Genomic DNA, 20,543 nt, shown 5'->3' on the forward strand with positions numbered 1-20,543 from the left:
ATTTGTGAAATTTAAGCCCAAGGTAGCAGTAGTTCATTCATTTTCATGGCTGTATGGTACGCCATTGCAGCTGTTGATGAAAAAATAAAAATCAATAGATCTGAGAAAGAAATGAAAAATTTTATTCAAGCCAGCCTGAGGATTATAACTTGAGAGACAGTTTTTCAGAAAGCTCTGAGGACTGTTCTGCCTGCTGGAGGGCAAAACATAGTTATATGTGTTTTTGAGATGAAGGTTTATACACTGAATGATGTATTGACAGTTTATGCTATCCAGATGTGCAGAACAAAGCAAGTAGTGGGGCACCATGACCCCTTACAAGATTGAGAAGGGATGTTATCTCTAAGGAGTTCTGGTTAACACGTATGCACAATACATACTAAAGGGGAAGGAGGAGGCCCAAATGGGCAGACAAAACTTTGATGTTTCAATTTTTCTTGTCTTGTAATAAAATGAGTTTTATTTCATCACCATTAAATGCATATACCACAGTTTATTTTTCTATTATTCTGTTGGTGGACGTCTAGGTTGTTCTAGTTTGGCATTATTATGAATAAAGTTGCTGTAACAATTTTGTTTCTGTCCATTGGCACACTTATGTTTCTATTTCTGTTGGATATATACTTACAAACAGACTTACTGGGTCAGCAGTTCAGTTCAGTTGCTCAGTCGTATCTCTTTGTGATCCCATGGACTGCAGCACGCCAGGCTTCCCTGGGCATCACCAACTCCCAGAGTTTACTCAAACTCAGGCAATGGCACCCTACTCCAGTACTCTTGCCTGGAAAATCCCACGGACAGAGGAGCCTGGTAGGCTGCCGTCTATGAGGTTGCACAGAGTCGGACACGACTAAAGTGACTTAGCAGTATCGTGTCCATTGAGTCAGTGATGCCATCCAACCATCTCATCCTCTGTTATCCCCTTCTCCTCCTGCCTTCAATCTTTCCCAGCATCAGGGTCTTTTCAAATGAGTCCCCTCTTTGCATCAAGTGGCCAAAGTATTGGAATTTCAGCTTCAGCTTCAGTCCTTCAATCAACACTCAGGACTGATTTCCTTTAGGATGGACTGGTTGGATCTTCTTGCAGTCCAAGGGACTCACAAGAGTCTTCTCCAACACCACAGTTCAAAAGCATCAGTTCTACTGCATCATAGAATATGTGTATATGTTTAGCATCAGTGCATGTGTGCATGCATCCATAGTTGCTTCAGTCATGTCCGAGTCTGCAACTCCATGGACTGTAGCCCACTAGGCTCCTCTGTCCATGGAATTCTCCAGGCAAGAATACTGGAGTGGGTTGCCATGCCCTCCTCCAGGAGATCTTCCCAATCCAGGGATTGAGCCCATGTCTCTTTTTGTCTCCTGCATTGACAGGTGGCTTCTTTACCATCAGTGCCATCTGGGAAGCCCTTCAGGGTCCGTAAATGCTACTAAATAATTTTCCAAACTGCTCATGTTAGTTGACACTCCTGCAGGCAGTGTCTTAGCATTCCAATTGCTCCACATCCCCATCACACTGTCGTCACTCTATAATGATTTTAAAATGTTAGCCGGTCTGCTGGGTGTGCAATGGTACCTCATAGTGGTTCAGTTTTGCATTTCCTTAGTACTGACTGAGTTTAAGCACATTTCCATATGTTTATTTGCTATTTGGATGTCTGTTCAAGTACTTTATTTCTTTTGTCCATTTTCTTAAAAAAATTTATTTAATTGGAGGCTAATTACTTTACAATATTGTGGGTTTTGCCATACATTGACATGAATCAGCCATGGCTGTACATGTGTTCCCCACCATTTTCTATTAGGCTTTCTGTATTACCGTTTTATAGGAGTTCTTTATGCATTTTAGATATGAGTTCTTTGTTGGTTATGGGTATTGCAAATATCTCCATGAGTATATAAATACCGAAGACCTCGGTTTTGCAGGTCTTCTGAAGCCTCAGGGCCACTGGGTCACTAATGTATTCCCAGCTCTTAGCACTTAGGTGGTGCTAGTGGTAAAGAAACTGCCTGCCAATGCAGAAGATGTAACAGACATGGGTTCTTCTTCTGGATGGGGAAAATCCTCTGGAGGAGGGCATGGAAACCCACTCCAGTATTCTTGTCTGGAGAATCCCATGGACAGAGGAGCCTGGAGGGCTACCATCCATAAGGTTGCAAAGGATCAAACACAACTGAAATGCCTTAGCACACAGCACACACAGCACTTAGTAGGTACTAAATAAGTGTGTTGAATGAATGACGGATAAAATGGATGAGACTCATCCAGGTAGTCTGTTCTGTGCTGTGCTGCTTCCCAGGACCTCACACTGAGAGGGGCTAGAGGGGACAGATTTTCTTCCAGCCCAGCCAGCTGTGTGACCCTGGGAAGGGGAAGATGCCCAGCCCTTCCCTGCTGAAAAAGCAGAAATAGATACAGTCTGTGAAGAGAGAAGCACAGATATAGGGAACAGAGGTCACAAGTGAGAATACAGGAACTAGCGGCAGGTAGCAAGCCCGCCAGATGCTCCAGAAGGAGAGACTGGGAAGTGCAGGAGGTGATGGTGTCAAGGAGACGGTGAGGGTCTCTGAGCATCACAGTGGGTCTCCGTATGACAAGAACCTCCAAGCTCATGTAGGCACTGCTCCTACTTACTCTCTCTCCCTCCTTTTTTTTGGCGGGTCTGCTTGGCTTCCGGGTTTTTAGTTCCCTGACCAGGATTGAAGCCAGGCATCCCCCAGCAGTGAGAACACCGAGTCCTAAGCACGGGACTGCCAGGGAATGCCCTCCTGCTTACTCTTAAAGCATGTTAGGTGAGGCAGCTCTTCGATGGTTTTCCTTTCCAAAGGAGAGAACTTAAGGGGTTCTCATTCCTATCTCCCCATTAAGGAACTCTTTTTTTTTTTTTTTTTGGTCAGGTCTGAAACTTCCTCATGGCCTGTAATGTCCATCGTGAAGATGGAAGACGGTTGCGTCAGTGCCGGCCCCCTCCTCTCCAGGGCGTCTTTCCCTAGGCCTGCACGTTCTCTTGCCTTCTTATGTCACATTCTCTCCCCTGTCCTCTCTTTCTCCTCCTTCAGCTACAGCTGATACCAGGTCAGGCCAGAAGTCTGACCAACTTCCATGAGTTCAGAAGAGAAATTGCCCCCCTCACAGCACCACAACAAACTCACAGCATCCGCTTCCCAGGTCTTCCCTCCAGAAGACAATGAGGCTGCAGCTGCTCCAGAATTTTCTATATAGGATAAACTTGGGGGCTTAGCACTTTAGTTGACAAGGGGTCCATGGAGTGTCATGGAATGGCACTCTTATAGCAAGCACAGCATTTCACTTAGACTATGAGACGGTTGACAGGAGAGGAGGATTTAGAGGAGGGAGGAGGTGTGGATAACTGCTGGGGCCGGTGGAGTAGCCTGTGAGGGACGAACTTCTGTGGGCAGCCAGCACTTTTCTAATACATGGTTCTTTTAGCTTCTGTACTGGGGTCCCCCAGGTCGTGTGGCCTTTCTTTCAGGAACAGCTGCTGTCTACCAGTGGCTTCTCCATAGACTACCTGCATGCTCATTCTGAAACATCGTAAAATTCCAGAGCCCTGTAAACCCTGAATCCCATAAGCAGCATGGCAGAGTCACAAGACTCACCTGACATGGCTGGAAAGTTTTCCGTTTTTCGTTTCTGCTGAGGAAGGGATGACGTGTCCCATTTTTCCCCTTCCTATAACCCCTCCCCAGCTATGTCCCTCCCAGAGGTCAACATCTTTCCTGCTGACCCGAAATAAGGTGATATCCTCTTCCGGCTTCCTTCAGTTCTAGGAGGATGTGGTGATGGGGGTGGATGGGGAAGTGTGGCCATCTGTGCTCAAAGCTGGGTGCTCTCATCATCCCCTTTTCTTCTCTCTGAACTCTATTCCCAAAGCTCCCTGGATACTCTCCCTGGATTCCTTCAGCCTGGATGGTTCCAGGTATTTTGGAGCTGTAGTTCTGAAATTCCTGGGTATAACTGGGAAAACTTAGCAGCAAGCAAAATAGTCTGGTGAGCTATAACTGGGGAGATGAAGTCATCTTTGAGAGACAGAGTTGTAGAGTGGAATGTCACAGCTTTGTAATCACATGGGTTTGAATCCATGCTTAGTCACACATTAGGTACGTGACCTTGAACAAACTCCTTTATGTCTCTGAGCCATATCTAAAAAAATGGAGACAGTGCTCACTTCCTTGGAGATGCTGTGGAGATTAGAGATACCATCACGTTTGGAGCATTTCCCGCACACAGTAGGAACAGGATGACTTCACCGAAGAGGAAGAGCCATAGAGAAGGGCTGAGGCCTCTGTCAGGGCAGCGCCAGCTCTCTGGGACTCACACTGAGGTCGGTCCTTCACATCGAGGGCCCTCCTGACTACAGAGGGTTTAAGAGGGCTGGTCTGTCACATGGGTGTGGCCGCAGACACAGTCTTGGGGAGGCAGCACCCCTGCAGTAAGTTTTCACCAAAAGTGAGCAAGCTTCACCTTTCCAGAGCCAGAATGCTAGATGATCATATTTTGAAAACCAGATTATCTAGTTTCAGAATGCCCCCTGTGTTTACTGCCCTTTGATTATCCACTAGCTCAAGGTTTCCTAAACAGGCCTGGTCATAGGAATCACCTGTGGGGACTTCTCTTAAAATATAGATTTCCAGGCCTCTCTCCTGGAAATTCTGTTTCCGCAGATCTGGCGCCAGGCCAGGAAATCCACCTTTATTAGTGTCCCAGGTGACGCCCACTGTCTGACGAGTTTGGGGAAGAGTGCCCCAACCCAGTGCTTCTCAATCATGGCTCCTAATAAGAACCTCTTGGGGGAGCTTTAACAACAATTTGGCTCCCCAAGAGGAGGAGCCTCCCCATAGGAGAAAACAATGAACACTTGGAAGGCTCTGGGGGTGTTTAAAGACACAGAGATGCTTCAGTTGAATCTTCCTGTGTGGATTTATATATTGACTCATTTAATCCTCGTAATTACTCTATGAAGTAGGCTGTTGCAATATGATGGCTCAAAACCAAGTCATTGGATTGGAGACAAGTAGGTGCATTCTGGGGCTTCCTTGGTGGCTCAGATGGTAAAGAATCTGTCGGTAATGCAGGAGACCAGGTTCGATTCCAGGTCAGGAAGATCCCCTAGAGAAGGGAATGGCAACCCTCTCCAGTATTCTTGGGCTTCTCTGGTGGCTCAGTGGTAAAGGACCCTCCTACAATGCAGGAGCTGCAGCAGACGCAGGTTCGATCCCTGGGTTGCGAAGATCCTTTGAGATGGATTTCCCACCCCACTCCAGTATTCTGGGCTGGAAAATCCTATGGACAGAAGAGCCTGGTGAGCTACAGTCCATGGGGTCACAAAAGAGTCGGACATGATTTAGCAACTAAACAAGAAAGTGCATTCAAAAGTTACTTAGGGGGTTCCCTGGTGGCTCAGTGGTAAAGAATCCATCTGCCAATGCAGGAGACATGGGTTCCATCCCTGATCAGAGAGGATCCCAATTATTGCGGGGAAACGAAGCCTGTGTGCCACAACTGTTGAGCCTGTGCCTGGGAACCAGAGCTAATGAGCCTACCTGCTGCAATTACTGAAGCCTGAGGTCTAAAACAAGAGAAGCCACTGGAATGAGAAGCCCCAACTAGAGAAAAGCCTGTGCAGCAATGAAGACCCAGCACAGCCAAAAATAAATAAATAATAAAGATTTTTCAAAAACAAGTTACTCAAGACAGTAATGTATGCATCATAAGTCCCTTCAGTCACGTCTGACTCTTCCTGACCCTATGGACTGTAGCCTTCCAGGTTCCTCTGTACTTGGGGATTCTCCGGGCAAGAATATGGAGTGGGTTGCTGTGCCCTCCTCCAGGGGATATTCCTGACCCAGGAATCTGAACCTGTGTCTCTTAGGTCTCCTGCATTGCCAGGCAGTTCTTTACCACTAGTGCCACCTGGTAAGCACAGGATAGTCATGTTGTTTAGTCGTTAAGTTGTGTCTGACTCTGCAACCCCATGGATTGCAGTATGCCAGGCTTCCCTGTCCTTCACTATCTCCCTGAGTTTGCTCAAACTTATGTTCATTGAGTCAGTGATGCCATCCAACCATCTCATGCTCTGTTGCCCCCTTCTCTTCTTGCCCTCAATCTTTCCCAACATCAGGGTCTTTTCCAATGAGTTGGCACTTCGCATCAGGTGGCCAAAGTATTGGAGTTTCAGCTTAAGCCTCAGTCCTTCCAATAAATATGCAGGGTTGATTTCCTTTAGGATGGACTAATTTGATCTTCCAGTCCAAGGGACTCCCAAAAACATCACAGTTCAAAAGCATCAATTCTTCAGCACTCAGACTTTATAGTCCAACTCTCACATCTGTACTTGACTACTGGAAAAATTATAGCCTTGACTATATGGGCCTTTGTTGGCAAAGTAATGTTTCTGCTTTTTAATATGCTGTCTAGGTTGGTCATAGCTTTTCTTCCAAGGAGCAAGCATATTTTAATTTCATGGCTGCAGTCATCATCTGCAATGATATTGGAACCCAAAAAAATAAAGTCTGTCACTGTTTCCACTGTTTCCCCATCTATTTGCTGTGAAGTGATGGGACTGGATGCCATGATCTCGGTTTTCTGAATGTTGAGCTTTAAGCCAACTTGCATGTGTGCGTGCTAAGGCACTTAAGTCATGTCTGACTCTTTGCTACTCTGTGGACTGGCTGTTTATCCATGGAAACCTCCAGGCAAGAATACTGGAGAGGGTTGCCATGCCCTTCTCCAGGGGATCTTCCCAACCGGGGAATTGAACTTGCATCTGCCTGTGTCTCCTGCACTGCAGGCAGATTCTTTACCCACTGAGCCATCTGGAAAGCCCTTAAGCTAGCTTAAGTGAAAGTGAAGTCGCTCAGTTGTGTCCGACTCTTTGTGACCCGTGGACTATAGCCCACCAAACTCCTCCATCCATGGGATTCTCCAGGCAAGAATACTGGAGTGGGTTGCCAGTTCCTTCTCCAGGGGATCTTCCTGACCCAGGGATCGAACCTAGGTCTCCCATATTGCAGGCAGACGCTTTAACCTCTGCACCACCAGGGAAGCCCTTTAAATACAAGAATACAGTCTCTCAGAAAACCTCCTATGGAGACACAGAACTTCAGATCCAAGTACTAACATCAAATATTTCAAGGGAGGAAAGGAAGCCAGGTTGAAAGAAGAAGGGGGAGGAGGCGGGAGAGGTGGCGTGAAAGGGGTGGCCTTACAGACATCTCCTGCCACCTACAGATACCCAGGCGTTATGGGACTTTTCCCTGGGCCTCCAGAGAAGGGAAGACTGGAACTCAGCCCTACCAGAAATCAGACAAGACCAGAACCAGAATTCGAGTTCTCTGCCAAGAGGAGGTGATCAGTCTCCAGTCCTCAGCTCAGGCTGAGGGCCCTTTGACCAGATTCCTGCATCCAGGACCGGGGGACTAGAAAAACGGGGAAGGATAGGAAGGGTTAAGGAGAGGAAAGAGAGAGGGAAGGGGAGAGAGGTCAATAAAGTCTCTTGTTCCTTACCGGTCGGGGCACTCTGGCCAGTGGTCCATGTCAGGAGGAGACCAGGGACAAAAGGGTCCCAGTTGCAGCTGCTGGGTCTGGTCCATTGGTAGGCAAGCTGGCCCCTGAGTACCCCGAGTGGTCAGGATGTCAGTCTCAGCGAAGAAGAGCTTAAGGGAAATGCAAATCAAAACTACAATAAGATACCACTTCACACTCACTAGATTGGTAATACAAAAAATAAGGGCAAAACCCAGAAAATATAGCAAGTGTTGGTGAGGACGTGAAGAAATTGGAACTATTGTACATTTGTTGGTGGAATGTAAAGTAGGGCAGCTTCTGTGGCAATAGTTCAGTGTTTCCTCGTAAAGTTTAACACAAGATTATCATATCATCCAGCAATTCTACTCCCAAGCATATGCCCCTAAAGAATAGAAAACAGGAGAAAAGCATTCTAGTTAGAGGCAACGGAGTGAAATGACAGACAGGCAAGGGAGAATGTGTCATTTTCAGGAACAGGGAGTTCCCTACGTGGCTGCGTGCATTTGGAGAAGTGGAGGGTAAAAGATGCAATGTCTTTGATGGTTGTTACACAGCTTAAGACTCACTCTACCTGGATGTGTTGTTTCACCTGTTGATTTCATTCTCCCATGTAGGTCCTTGAACACAGAGATTTTATATTTTGAAATTTATATTAGTTTTTAATGCCTTATGTTTTAAAATTTCTGTAATGTTTGCTGAGTCTACTTTTATAATGACTATATATATATATATATATATATATATATATATGGGTTTTGGGGTTTTTTTGGGTCACATTGTGTGGCTTGTGGGATCTGAGTCCATGACCATGGATCCAGCTGTCACCCTGTGCATTGCAAGGCAGATTCTTAACCACTGGGCCGCCAGGGAAGTCTCCCTAAAGATTATCCTTTAAGAGCAGTTTTCTTAAAGAGCAGTTTTAAAATTTACAGTAGAGTTGAGAGGACAGTACAGAGATTTTCCTTATGCCCCCTGTCCCCATATGTTCATCGCCTCCCATTATCAACACTAATCAACAGAGTGGTGCATTTTTCACCAGTGTGAACCAACATGGACATCATAACCACCCAAAGTCTACCTTAGGGTTCACTTTTGGTGTTGTACATCCTATAGGTTTGGACAAGTATACAATGATATATTCCTCTCGTTATAATATCATATAGAGTATTTTCACTGCCCTGAAAATCCTCTGTGCTCTGCCTATTCATTTACTTTTAATATTAAATAATATTCCATTGGTTGGATGTACCATAGTTATGTATCCATTCACCTACTGAAAAATATCTTGGCTACTTCCAAGTTTTTGGCAATTATAAATAAAGCTGTTATGAACATATGTATACAGGTTTCGGTGTGGATATGTTTCCAACTCCTTTGGGTAAATACCAAGGAACCCAATTGTTGGCTTATATTCACTTTCTGCCATAAGGGTGGTATCATCTGCATATCTGAGGTTATTGATATTTCTCCAGGCAATCTTGATTCCAGCTTGTGCTTCTTCCAGCTCAGCGTTTCTTATGATGTACTGCATATAAGTTAAATAAGCAGGGTAACAATATACAGCCTTGACGTAGCCGCCGCCCCTACCTCAGACGTGGGGGTAGCTCCTCCCAGCCGCTGCCCCTGACCTCGGACGTGGGGTAGCTCCTCTTGGCCGTTGCCCCTTGGGCATGGGGTCCTCCCTGCTTCTGCCCCTGACCTCGGACGTGAGGTAGCTCCTCTCGCCTGCCCGCGCTTGTGCGCCGTCGCAGCGACTGAACTGAACTGATGCTTAATTTTGGAGAAGGGCATGGCAGCCCACTCCAGCACTTTTGCCTGGGCATGGACGGAGGAGCCTGGCAGGCTGTAATACCTGGGGTCGTGGAGAGTCGCATGTGACTGAAGTGACTTAGCAAGCACACACTTAGTTTTGTAAGAAACTGCTGAACTGTCTTCCAAAGTGACTGTGCTATTTTGTATTTCTACCAGCAGTAAAGAGTCCCTGTTGTTCCACATCCTCAGCACCATCTGATGTTTTCAGTGTTCTGGATTTGGGCCTACAATTTTAATAGATGTGTGGCGGTTCCTCACTGTTCAGTGTGTATTTCGCCGCTAACACATGATGTGGAGCACCTTTTCACATGCTTATTTTCCCTCTGTGTATCTTTGGTGAAGTGTCTGTTAAAGTTTTTGGCTCATTGTTTAACTGGATTGTTTCCTTATTGTTCAGTTTTAAGAGTTCTTGCACATTTTGGATAACAGTCTTTTATCAGATATGTCTTTTAACATGCTGATTTAAACTTACAAATTTGGTTCTTCTTTATTATTGTTTTTTGATTAGACCCATAGCTATTAAGTATCATTTACTCTTTTTTTTTTAATTTTTAATTTTTTTTAATTATGAAAGTATGATAACAGTTACAGGAGACTCAGAAAATACAGAACGTTACATGTAGTTCCACTGTATATTACAGTTACTTTTTTAAGGAGATAAATTAAGATTTTTAGTTGGAGTTCAATATCAAACTCTCAAAAATTAATAGAATAAATATACAGAGAAGTAGAAGGATACAGTAGATCTGAAAAGCTCTGGGAACCAATTCAAGTCTCATTTACTCTTAAAGCGTTAATTTATGGTGCTACGTTGATGACTCCCAAGTATCTTTGTCTTAGACTTCTTCTGAGCGCCTCACTTGTGTGTCTCAACCCTTCTTACTTGTCATATCCAAAATGGAGCTCGTCATCTCCTAGATGGCTACTCCTTCAGTCTACCCCTTCTCAGTAAATGTACTCACTTTTCCCATTTGCTCAAGTCAGCTGGCTGAGAGTCCTTCTTGACTCCTTCCTTTACTTCTCCATCTCCCTTTGCTGTTGTTGTTTAGTTGCTAAGTTGTGTCCGAATCTTTTGCACCTCCTTGGACTATAGCCCACCAGGCTCCTCTCTTGATGGGATTTTCCAGGCAAGAGCACTGGAGTAGGTTGCATTTCCTTCTCCAGGGGACCTTCCTGACTCAGAGACTGAACCCACGTCTCTTGCATTGTCAGGCAGATTCTCTACCACTGAACCATCAGGGAAGCCCTGTTCATCTCCCTACCCTCCATCAATCATCAACTGCCGTCTACTGACTCCACCTCCTACAGACTTTTTTGATTTTTAAAAATTCAGATAAAATTCATACAACATAAAATTAATTATTTAAAAGCATACACTTAACTTGTTAATGGATAAACATCAAGGTCCTACAGCATAGCACAGAGAACTATATTCAGTATCCTATGATTTAAAAAAGGATTACATAAAAATAATGTGTGTATATATATACATACATATATGTATAGCTGAAACATTTTGCTTTATAGCATAAATTAACACAACATTGTAAATCAACTATACTTCAGTAAATAAAATCAAAGCATACAATTCACTGACATAGAAAAGAAACTTACACTTACCGAAGGGGAAGGTGGAGGGGATAAATTAGGACTTTAGGTTTAAAAGGTATACACGGTGTGCGTGTGTGCGTATGAAGTCACTTCAGCAAGAATACTGGAATGGGTTGCCATGCCCTCCTCCAGGGGATCTTCCCAAGCTGGGGATCAAACCTGCATCTCTTTTGTCTCCTGCATCGGCACGTGGGTTCTTTACCACTAGTGCCACCTGGGAATCCCCGAAAGATAAACACTGCTATATATAAAATAGATAAACAAGGACCTACTTTATAGCACAGGGTACTATATTCAATATCTTGTAATAACATATAATGGAAAGGAATATGAAAAAGATTCACTTGTGTGTGTGTATATATATATATATATGTAAAATTGAGTCACTTTGTTGTACATGTGAAACATTGAAAATCAAATATACTTCAGTTAAGAAAAAACATATAATCTGTTAGCTCTTAGTATATTTACAATGTTGTGCAACTATCACTTCTGTTTATTCTTTATAAGACATTTTCATCACCCCAAAAGGAAATTTCTTAACCATTACTCCTCACTCTCTCCTTCCCCTAGCTCCTGGCAATCACTAACCTGCTTTCTGACTCTATGGATTTTCCTATTCTGCTGCTGCTGCTAAGTCACTTCAGTCATGTCCAACTCTGTGCGACCCCATAGATGGCAGCCCACCAGGCTCCGCCGTCCCTGGGATTCTCCAGGCAAGAACACTGGAGTGGGTTGCCATTTCCTTCTCCAATGCAGGAAAGTGAAAAGTGAAAGTGAAGTCACTCAGTCGTGTCCGACTCTTAGCGACCCCATGGACTGCAGCCTACCAGGCTCCTCTGTCCATGGGATTTTCCAAGCAAGAGTACTGGAGTGGGGTGCCATTGCCTTCTCCTTTCCTATTCTAGACATTTCATAAAAATGGAGCCGTGTAATATGTGACCTTGTGTGTCTGGCTTCTTTCTCTCTCCACGTGATTAATTCGAGGTTCATCCATGTGGCAGCATGTGTCATTCCTTTCTATGGGTGACTAGTAGGCCATGGTGCAGACACAATGTATTTTCTTTATCCCTTCACCTATTGGTGTCCAGTTGGGTTGTTTCCATCTACTGGCTACTGTGAACAGTGCTGCCAGGAGTGCAAACTTTTGTTTGAATATGTGTTTCAATTCTTTTGAAGGAATGCTTCGGAGTGGAATTGCTGGGGCCTTCCCAGGTGGTGCTAGTGGTAAAGAACCTGCAAAGAGTTCGACAGAACTGAAACAACTTAGCACAGCACACACAGTGACTAACTGGAATATATTTTTAATACACCTACCTTTCTCTGATCCACTGACTGGATCTTTCACCTGTTACATTGTAACAGCCTACTTCACTGGGTAATTGTCGGTATTAAATGATTATAATTATATAATTGAATGACTATATACACACAAATCTATGTCTATATATCTATTTCTATCTACTGTTGTTGTTTAGTCACCCAGTCGTGTCCGACCCTTTGCGACCCCGTGTACTGCAGTGAGCCAGGCCTCCCGTCCCTTACCATCTCCAAGAGTTTACCCAAGTTCATGTTCATGGTGATGCCATCCAGCCATCTCATCCTCTGACGCCCTCTTCTCCTCTGCCCTCGAGTTTTCCCAGCATCCGGGACTTTTTAAATGAGTTGTCTATTCACCTCAGATGACCATAATACTGGAGCTTCAGCTTGAGCATCAGTCCTTCCAGTGAATATTCAGGGTTGATCTCCCTCAAGATTGGTTTGATCTCCTTGCTGTCCAAGGGACTTTCAGGAGTCTTCTCCAGCATCACAGTTCGAAGGCATTAATTCTTTGACATTCTGCCTTCTTTGCAGTCAAGCTCTCACAATCCTACGTGACCACTGGGAAGACCATAGCCTATGTGGACTACATGGACCTTTGTCGGCAGAGTAATGTCTCTGCTTTTCATCACACTGTCTAGGTTTGTCATTGCTTTCCTGCCAAGAAGCAATTGTCTTCTGGTTTCTTGGCTGCAGTCACCATCCGCAGTGCTTTTGGAGCCCAAGAAGAGGAAATCTGCCACTACTTCCACCTTTCCCCCTTCTATTTGCCATGCAGTAATGGGATCAGATGCTATGCTCTTAGTTGTATTTTAATATTTAGTCTTACGGTGGCTTTTTCTACATTCACCCTCATCAAGAGGCTCTTTAGCGCCTCTTGGCTTTCTGCCATTAGAGTGGTATCATCCGCATATCTGAGGTTGTCGATGTTTCTCCCACCTATCTTGATCCCAGCTTGTAACTCACCCAGACTGGCATTTCTTATGATGTGCTCAGAGTGTAGGTTAAACAAACAGGATGATGGCAGACAGCCCTGTCATACTCCCTTCTCAATCTTGAACCAATCAGTTGTTCCATACAGGGTTCTAACTGTTGCTTCTTGACCTGCATACAGGTTTCTCAGGAGACAGGTAAGATGGTCTGGTATTTCCACCTCTCTAAGAGTTTTCTTCAATTTGTCATGATCCATACAGTCAAAGGCTTTAGTGTAGTTGATGAAACAGAGATAGATGTTTTTCTGAAATTCCCTTACTTTCTCTATAATCCATCGAATGTTGGCAGTTTGATCTCTAGTTCCTCTTCCTTTTCTAAACCCATCTTGGACATCTGGAAATTCTTGGTTCGCATAATACTGAAGCCTAGCATGCAAGATTTTAAGCATGACCTTACCAGCATGCGAGATGAGTGCTATTGTCTGATGGTTAGCACATTTTTATCCCTATTTCTATACCTATCCCTTTACCTATATTTATATCTAGGTATAATTATTTAGTACAGTGCCTGGAATATAGCAATCACTGTATGCATGTTAGAAAGAAGGAATAAAGTGAAGATGAGAAGGATGGAAAGGTGGAAGTGAGGGAAAGTGTCCTCTCACCTGTTTGGCCCTCTCCCACTCTCATCACGTCAGGCTCCAGAGTTCCTGTCCTGACTCATGAGGCCCATCAAGCCTCTTTCCGGTTTCCTGAAGGCATCAGGCTCTCATTTGCACACTCTCTTCTGTTTGGCACATCCTTTATACCCCCCCTCCCCTATTCTCCCCACTTCTTTGCCTTGTTAACTCTTATCTAATCTTGAAGTCTTAGCTTATTCATGACCTTCTCACCACTAGGGCTTCCTGATTGCCCTGACGAGGCACCGTAAAAGTGAAAGTTAAGTCTCTCAGTTGTGTCCAACTCTTTGTGACCCCGTGGACTGTAGCCCTCCAGGCTCCTCCATCCGTGGGATTTTCTAGGCAAAAATACTGGAATGGGTTGCCATTTCTTCCTGCAGGGGATCTTCCTGACCTAGATCGGGAACCTGGGTCTCCTGAATTGCAGGCAGACTCTTTTTACTGTCTGAGGCACCAGGGAACCCTGACCAGGAACCATGGGGCATATAAAATAAGATTTTACCTCCTAGATCTGAGCAAGAGAGCTCCTTACCCCCAGCCTCATGCTTTAGAAGGTACCACAGATTACAGCCACAAAAGAACTAAATCTACTAAAAACCTAGAGGTGCTTCTGTCCCTCAGGGTTCAGCTCTCAGTGCTGGTTCAGAGCACCTGGTCACGCCAAACACGCGTTTCTGAGACGAACACAGTTCGGGTCCCAGAGAACCACTTCTCTACACAAGTTGCTCTATATCTTCGGAAAAGAAAAATTATATCTGAAATGTCCCAAAGATGTGGCATTGTGGGTTGTGTCAATGTGAACTTTGGAGATGACATAGCTTTGGAGAGCAAGGAGGAATTGAGCTGTCAACGTGTGCTTAGCTAAGGGAAAAGAAAATTGACTTGTCAAATCCTTCCTCTCAGATAGCAGGACGGCAATAGATTTCTGCACAGTGTGTTATTTCCCAGGAGTGCTGAGCGACCACTTTCTTGCTTCTCTCTGAGTTCCAATTTCTGGTTCTGGAGGCACTCAAGAATTAGTGTAATTTTGCTGAGGACATTTTGTAGTATTAAATAACTTATAGCATTCTTAAATTTGTAGTGTTGACTTAAAAAGTAATGCACAACATGAGAGTTAAGTTTTATTTGGGGCAAAATAAGGACACTGCAGCCTGGAAGACAGAATCTCAGATAGCTCTGAGAAACTGTTCCAAAGAGGCAGGGAGAAAGGTAAGTATGTATGTGATTTTGGTCAAGGGGGAATACAAGCAATCAAACACATATTTTCTCAGAAGGTTTCTGCTAGTCTCATGAAGCTTTTGCTAGTCATGAGAAATAGTCATCACCATGAAGGGTTTTAGTGCTTTTCTAGATTTGGGAAATATAAGAATTGGGCTCATATCAATAAAATTGGCTCCTGAAAATATCTATCTGAGGACCTGTCCTGCCAGTTCCCGATTCCTCCCTCATACTGGTTGGGGGTGGGGAGTTGAAAGATACCGGGACACATCCATCCAGCATCTAGACACTGGGTGGGGTTTGGTTGGAAGATATCAAGGAATACCTGCCCAGGTGAAAGAAACTGGGGTGGGGGCTGGTTGAAAGGCACCAGGGTTTGCTCAGTTGTGGGAGACTGAGTGGTCTTGCCTGAGTGGTCAGGAAAGGCTGATCTGACACTTTTCCTCAATCCAGCTGCCTTAATAGTAATTTGTTAGGATAAAAGTGAAGATATTACATGAGAGCTCAGCGCTGAAGTAAAAAGATGAAACTCCTCCTGAGCAGTTACAGTTTTCTCAGGTGACTGAGAAATTTATGGGAGTGGTAAAGGCTGAGTCCTCACGCCATTAATGAATGGGTTTCCCTATGGGTCCTATAGGGAAACCCATTCATTAATTAAAGCACTTGCTCTGCTAGCAGAGGGTGGAGGCTAAGAATTGGCGATTCAGTGCTCTGAGTATCCTTGGTGGTCTTAGACTGCTGGAGAGAGAAAACTGAGACATGTAAGAAGAACTTGTTAGGTAGGTAGACTAGGGAAAAGAGTCCAAAATGGCGGTGGCTAAAAGACAAGGAAGGGAAAAGCCCGCGAAAATAGAACAAAGGAAGGTCAAAGGAAGGTCCGAGGACCAGAGTGAAGACTTCAGGTAGAACAAACAGCACTCCTGGTTAAGCCCAATTTGCATAGGGCAGGCCCAGGTGGAGGAAAAAATATATAAAAGGAGGAGCCAAAGCGCTTTCTCCCTCTCTTTCTCTCCCGCGTGCGTGTGCTCTTTCTCTCTCTCCCTCTCTCACTCTCTCTCTCTCCCTCCCCCGCGCACTCCTCCACTCTCTTCTTCTCAAGTCTTTGGGTTGGCATGCCCTCACGCTTTGAGGATGGATTCTCCTGCTATCTTCTAAATAAAATAGAGCTGTAACACTGATTTGCCTAAGAGCTATAACACAGTTTGTCCAAGACCCGAGAGCTGTGACGCGCTGAGGGCTTTAATGTCCGTCGCTCCAAATCTTTGTTGTGACGAGACAAAGAACCGAGGAACATACACTCGTGTGACATCTATGGTGCTGTGACTCAGGTTTAACCTGGCTGAAACAACCTCTGCGTGGAAGAGGCCAAGCACAGCAGGAGCCCAACTCAGCGAAGCTCCCCCGCTAGAGGCGGAAGGTGAAGAAACCCAGCGCAGGGGAAGGCCCATCGTGCTGGAAACCGGGACAGCGAAAAATGAACTCAGCAGAAAGCTCACGTGGCCCAGTCTTAGATTCCAGAAGACCTCCGTTTAAGGAAAGAGGTCCTCATTCCTATGGCTGGAGGGACCTTTACGATCTCTGGTTTCTTGTTTCCTCTAACCTCCCGCGAACAGGCGGGTGGGAGAGGGCACAACTGAGGGGCTCTGGAGAGGCTACTCCTCAACACGTCCCAAAGGCGCTATCTGCTGAGCCCCAGTAGCTGTTACCCAAGCCGGTGGGGGTTCTTCTGTCCTTTCTCTTCTCTGTGCCAAGGCTCAGATCAGTGAAACTGAGCACCAGTCAGATATTTAGCAAATTTTCCGGCGGGCTATGAAGGGGATTCCTTGGCACGGTTTTCCCACTGCTTTTTCCTCCTGTCCTTCAGCCCTCTCCTGGGACTCAAGCCCTGCCAGAACTAATGAAACTCAGGCTCTGATGTCTCACTGCAAACATTCATTGAGAGACAAAGCGGTAAGAGGTGGATTTGTTAGGATCCAGAGAGAAGCCACTGTTCAGGGTGTGAACCATTGCCGAGGGCAAGGGCTGGGGCCAAGGAATTAGGCCTGGCTAGGTTTTGTGAGGGGGTGGAATTCATAATGAGTGGGAGGATCATCCCAGCCATTGGGGAACCACCCACTCCTCCCTCTTTTGACCGTGCCTTGGAGCTGTCCTGCCACCTCTCGGTGTGTCTGTTGGCTTAGAGATTGAGGATCAAGGCTTACTTGAATTTGACTTGTCATCTTGGATCCAGTTGATTTTAATTGGTTTACATTACACCCTTGTGCTATGTCATTCTTTCAAAGGTTGTGCTCTCCCCTTCCTCCTGTTTCATACTCTTCCTGAGGCCCAGCCAGACCCACAAGTTTGCCTCTGCAATCTTCTGGAGAGACAACCAGAAAATAGCTGGCCTTGGGAGGGAAATACTCTATAATATCCAACCCCCTAATCCTACCCGGTACTGATCACACTGGAGATCTTGGGGACGCCCAACTTCAGTCCGGGGGTCCCAGGAGGTCATCACGCCTTGACCTGCCTAGGGATCTGGTCCTCGAAAGTTTTTCACGCCTCAACCTGCTCGGGGATCCGCCAGTCCCAGGGGTCCCAGGAGGTCGTCAGGCCTCGACCTGCCCAGGGACCCAATTCTCAGGAGGCCGTCACACCTCGACCTGCCCGGGGATTCGATCTCTAAGGAGGCTGTCATGCCTCAGCCTGCCTGGGGATCTGCATCCTGACCCGGGGACGCCTGGTTCTCAGATTTCAACAGTTCTGGGTCGGATAAGCTTCAGAAAGACTCACCCCTAAGGAACTCCACGCATGAAAATCAAAAGAGGTCTTTTTCTTTTTTCCCTGTCACGACTGTCTTTCAGATGGGAAATAACCAATCCACTTCCCGGCAGATGCCCTTGAGATGCATCCTTGGTAACTGGAAGCTGTTCGACCCTCTAGCTCTAAGGAGAAGTTGCTTGAAATTCTTTTGTGCCACTGTGTGGCCACAGTATCCACTGGGGGAAGAGGAACACTGGCCTGAGGATGGAACTTTAAATTACGATACCATCCTGCAATTAGAATTATTCTGCAAAAAACAAGGGAAATGGACAGAGATCCCCTATGTCCAAATTTTCTTCCGACTAAGAGATATGAAGGAACTCTATCTTAAGTATGGGATTGTTGTATGCCCTAGAAGTGAGCCCACTAGGTGTTAGGCACAGGCAACCAAGAAAAGGAACCCCCTCGTGAAGGCTCACCTCCCACAGCTCTCGAGTTGCCTGGTGCTCCTTCCCTGTATCCAAACGTGCCCCCATATCCGGGAGCACCCCCTCCACAAAAGCCAGCTCGAGTATGTCCCTTAGTTGAAACTGGAGAATTCGGACCAACCCGGGTCCATAAGCCCTTCTCAGTCTTAGAACTAAGACAGATCAAACAAGACCTGGGAAGCTATACAGATGACCCAGGCAAATATTTAGATACATTCCAACATGTTACCTTGGCCTTTGACTTGATGTGGAAAGACATCATGGTCATATTTAGTCAAACTTTATCTGACCCTGAACATACTAGGGTCTTAAAGGAAGCCCGGAGGTATGCAACAGGGCTTCACATGTCCAGTGATAGATACCCAGTAGGGGAAACTGCAGTCCCCTTCTCTGATCCTAATTGGAATTATAATGACCCTGAGCACATCTGGGATAGAGATCATTTTCTAATCCGTGTGAAGGCAGGACTGAAAGCAGCCCAACAAAACGTAATTAGCTATGCCCTGGTCTCAGCAATAACTCAGGAGCCCAATGAGAACCCCATTGCCTTTCTGGAAAGGCTAAAAGAGGCACTCCAAAAGTTTACCAATCTGGACTTAGACTCTTACGAGGGACAGGAGATTTTAAAGGACAAATTCCTGTCCCAATGTGCATCAGATATCAGAATTAAGTTACAACAGCTACAACAGCAGGACCCTGCTGCCTCTTTAGATGAGATGGTCCAGACAGCCACCGATACCTTTTATAACAGAGAACAGGAGAAGGAGGCCAAGGCCCAGGAGAAGGAGAGAAAGAAAGAGACAAGGCATGCCCAGATGCTGGCCGCCCTCCAGAGAAGCCCTATGGCAAACCCCGAGTCCTTGAAGGACAAGGCACGAGACAAATGCCTGATCTGTAGACAGGCGGGGCATTGGGCCAAAGAGTGTCCAAACCGTGACAAGTCTCCTAGAATGGCTTGCCACAAATGCCATCAACAGGGACACTGGGCAGCACTCTGCCCTTGGGACCCAAGAGCCTCAAGGTCAAGCGCCAAGCCTACCCTCACGATGGTTCAAAAGGACTGAAGTTGCCCGCTCCAGCCAGCCCGCCTGTCACAGATAATCATCACGGGGCTGGAGCCAAGGGTGCGACTGGATGTGGCAGGTAGGTTCGAGAATTTCTTAGTTGACACAGGGGCTACCTACTCTGTCTTGATCTCCTACTCCAGAGCCTTCTCCTCCCAAACCTGTACCATTTTGGGTGCTACAGGAAAAGCAACTACTAAAAGATTCACCCGAGCACTTCTTTGTTGCTGAGATGGACAAATATTTTCCCACCAGTTTCTGGTGGTCCCTGAGAGTCCTACTCCCTTATTGGGAAGAGATATACTCACTAAACTGGGGACCACCCTTGTGATGGGAAGTTTTTCAGCCCCTAGAGCTCTACAGCTCCTGGTTACTACTGAAGAACCCATTACACCTTCAATAGAGAGGAACCAAAAACTATGGGAAGACAAAATTAACCCCCAGGTGTGGGACCAGGGGATTCCTGGACGAGCCCACCAAGCTGAATCGGTCATCATTGTCCTCCAAGATCCCACTCGGTTTCCTAACTGGAAACAATACCCTCTCAAAAGAGAGGCTCGGGAGGGACTACAGCCTTTAATAAATAAATTCCTTGCTTGTGGGCTATTGGTCCCCACCAGTTCGCCATGTAACACCCCAATCCTCTCAGTAAAGAAAAAAAGGCAGAACCTGGTGAATGGTTCAAGATCTCTGGATCATAAACGAAGCTGTAGTCCCCCTCCATCCCACAGTACCCAATCCCTATGTAATCTTGGGAGAAATCCCACCCAGTGCCAAGTGGTTTACAGTCTTGGATCTCAAAGATGCATTTTTTTGCATACCACTGGTTAAAGAATCCCAATATCTTTTTGCCTTTGAGTGGGAGGCCCCAGGAGAAAAACACCAACAGATGACTTGGACAGTATTACCTCAGGGGTTCAGAGATAGCCCCCACCTGTTTGGACAGGCCCATAGCCAGGATCTCCTAGATCTGGACCTGGGACCTAATGGGAAAATATTACAATACGTAGATGACCTACTAATCTGCTGTCCAGATGAGAAAAGTGCCCAACAACATGCAATTCACTTTCTAAACTTCTTGGCAGAAAGGGGATATAAAGTCTCCCGTGCTAAGGCACAGATGG

The sequence above is a fragment of the Bos javanicus genome, chromosome 16 (genome assembly GCF_032452875.1).
Source record: "Bos javanicus breed banteng chromosome 16, ARS-OSU_banteng_1.0, whole genome shotgun sequence".
In the NCBI taxonomy this organism is placed as follows: domain Eukaryota; kingdom Metazoa; phylum Chordata; class Mammalia; order Artiodactyla; family Bovidae; genus Bos; species Bos javanicus.